This window comes from Triticum dicoccoides, chromosome 7A (genome assembly GCF_002162155.2).
Source record: "Triticum dicoccoides isolate Atlit2015 ecotype Zavitan chromosome 7A, WEW_v2.0, whole genome shotgun sequence".
NCBI classification, from domain to species: Eukaryota; Viridiplantae; Streptophyta; class Magnoliopsida; order Poales; family Poaceae; genus Triticum; species Triticum dicoccoides.
Window position 1 is genome coordinate 197,659,105 of NC_041392.1, and position 3,238 is coordinate 197,662,342.

At 40.5% G+C, this 3,238-nt stretch overlaps 1 long non-coding RNA gene across 1 annotated transcript; it reads right to left on the reverse strand.

Moving 5' to 3' along the window:
- Positions 1 to 2,243: 2,243 nt before the first annotated feature.
- Positions 2,244 to 3,232, reverse strand: LOC119327425. Its single transcript, XR_005158510.1, has 2 exons — positions 2,710 to 3,232; positions 2,244 to 2,630 (listed from the first exon to the last, which is right to left on the reverse strand). It is a non-coding gene; the product is annotated as an uncharacterized LOC119327425 (long non-coding RNA).
- Positions 3,233 to 3,238: the final 6 nt, after the last annotated feature.

Below are 3,238 nucleotides of genomic sequence, written 5' to 3' on the forward strand. Positions count from 1 at the left end.
TTTCTTTGACCGAGGACTTGAACTTACACAAATGATGTTACTGCCGTTTTGAAGTAAATTAGAACACGACGAGATAATGATTTCTTCCTTCATCGTGAATAGAAATGCACTGCGTGAAGTAGTTGAACTTCTCAGGCATGTCTGTTTGAACTTCACTCTATTTTTTGACGTGTTGTTTTTTGACGTACCGTTTTTTGCACTGCGTGAAGTAGTTGAACTTTTTGGGCATGTCTGTTTGAACTTCACTTTGTTTCACTTTATTGTATTTTTCCTATATGAAATACACACCATGTAGTACGTGAACTTCCGGTTGTTATCACCTTGAACTTCTCTCTGGTTTGAGAGAATTATTTTAAAACACAAAAAACAACATATTTTTAATGTATCTTGGACATCTAAATACATGGTGAACCTCTCTCACAAGAATTTTTGAACTTTACCTCGCCGAGCACTTGAACTTCTAGCAACCATTTTTATGTTTATGAGATTGTTTTCAAAAGTGCAAAAAATGGCGTTGTGCTTTTTATTTTTTGAAAAGCTAAATCCTAGGTTTTAATAAACTCCGAACATCTATGTTATTTCAATTTGAACTTCACCTTTTTATATTTTGAGTAAATAATTGTATTTGATTTTTATACGGAAAAAATCGACCATGAAAATACAAGATGAACCTCTCTCGTAAGAATTTTTGAACTTCCCCGGACAGAGCACGTGAACTTCTTTCAACAAACCTTTCAAGCTTTTAGTTTTCTATACTTTTATTCTCATTCGAAATGCATTCCTTGCAGTAGTTGAACTTCTCGTTGTTTTGACCTTGAACTTCGGTAACGTATTTTTGTTCAACCTCTCACAAGAATTTTTGAACTTTCCCGGGCCGAGCTCTTGAACTTCTAGCGAAAAAACTTTTTAGCCTTTGCTTTTTTATTATTATTTTTTTCATACCAAATGCACACTATGTAGTACGTGAACTTCTGGAAGTTTATCAACCTAAACTTTTCTCGGTTACGTGAGAATATCTGAGTTTTTTATTTGAGCTTCACTATGTATTTTTCAGAAATGCTGAAATTGGACTTTTTTTAGAAACTTCTTCGTTATTTGAAATTGAACTTATTGGTCTTATTCCATAACTACACACCGCACAAACAATACACCTTTGAAAATCTATTGAAATTATCCAAATTTTTCTTGTTAAAAATTTGAACTTCTTTTGTTCTAATTTTTTTGAACTTCTTGGTTTTATTCTTTTAATAATAAGAAAAAATTGATTTTTTTATAGACACCGAACTTTACCATTTTTTAAATTTGAACTTCTTAGTTTTATTGGCTAGTAACTGGAAAACCCTTTTTTATAGACATTGAAACCACATTGTTATTTTAGTTTGAAGTTCTAGTTTTTTTAGAAAGCTGAAAACCATTTTTTATTACTTATTTTTTGAAATGTTCCTCTTTCTAATTTGAACTTCTCTAAATTTATTTACAAAAAGGGAAATCCTTTTTTATAAAGAATTTTGATTTACTTTTTATATTTGAACTTCTAGACTTGTCTTTTAGGAGAAACTTTTGCATGTAAATAGTTTTTTCAAAATTCACACCCTTTCTCAAAATGCATAGCCATGTAGAGAGTTTGAATAGATCACTACTTTTTAGAACAAAAATATTGATTTTTTATAATCACAGAAGTTCCCTTTTTTTAAAACATCAAACTATTTTTGTTATTTTAATTTTAACTTCTTTGTTTTATTTATTTAAGAAATTGAACAAGTCAATCTTTTTCCTATGTGTGAAGTTTTACTGATTTTATATTTGAACTTATGTGCTAATTTACATGACCTTTTTAGAAGTAAATTTTGTAGACTAACTTTCTTTCTCTTTTACATATTTGAAACTTGTATATTTTGTATATATGAACTTCTTTCCTTTTTATATAAAAAATAAAACACGCAGAGTAAAGACAATAAAATTTGGAGATCATTGACCATAAGGATCAGTAGCGAAAAGACACTGCACACCTACAAAATAAAATCTCCAGTGGCCTGGTCATACAGTAATTACATGCACTTAATCATGTTTTATACGCAAAACAAGCACTAACTTGGCGTCACTACAATTCTCCACCACAAAATTAGCATCTTCTCTCAGCTTATCCAACCAGTGCCGGTTTTTGCATTATCTTGTTTATGCTTTTCTCCGAACGCATATAGCAAGCTAAATGTTTGATTTAAGAAGGCATTGAGGCAGTATCCTTACTGAAAATAAATTAGATCTTTCCGAGATACAATAGCTGAACTTTCCAACACAACACCACACACGTACGCAGCCAAAACAGTGCTCGCACACACGAACACACTAAAAACAGAGCGCACCAGTGCATACTCGCACACACGACTAAGGCTAGTCGAGCTCGAGGTCCAGCGGTTCATGGGCAGAGGATGGACCAGAAGGGCGGCAGAGCTCGAGGGAGCCGGCGACAGGGTGCAGGACGGCCAATCGACAAAGCAGCAGCTCGGTCTACGTGATCAAGAGGAGCAGCATCGGCAACAAATTGCTAGCTTGCGAGGCGATGGACTGCTCATGACCAAGGTGATGGACTGCTCATGCGGAAGGAGCCGAAGTGTTTTGATTTCCCTGCACTGTAACAAACATCGTCAGCTCATACAACACAAAATTTCTCACCGCTGTTCCTTTATTTCTCATAGCCAGTGAGCACACCAACGGTGCAGTTGATGACCGCGGGGAACATCCAGTGGAGGAAGGCGGAGCCACCGCTGGCTCTGTGGAAGAAGGCGGCCGCCGGCTCCGGGGAAGAAGGATGGAGGGGCGGCGGCTGGCGGGGTTGATGACGGTGCGCTGAATCAGGTGGATCCAGCAGGGACGCGCGTTGGCGTGGCCGGCAACGGGGATGCGGGAGGAGGTCGCCGACGCGGTTGGGAGCTCGCGGCAGCGGCAGGTCTGCGGGATGAGCCCCGCGGCGGCGGTGGGGTCTGCGGGAGGAGGCCCGCAGCGGCGGCGGGGTCTGCGGGAGGAGGCCCGCGGCGGCGGCTATGCCTCAGCCGGATCCTTTGGGGGCGGAGGTGCGGCGCGTCACCGGTTGGGGTCGGGCCTGCGGCGTGTCGGCGGCTGGGGGCGGGGCGTCCGCGTTGGTGGTGGACAGGGGCGAGGCGGCGGCGGTGTCGCCGGGTGGTGGTGGGTGCCGTGCTTGGATAGGGGAGGGCAGCAACAGGGTGGAGGGAGGGAGGGC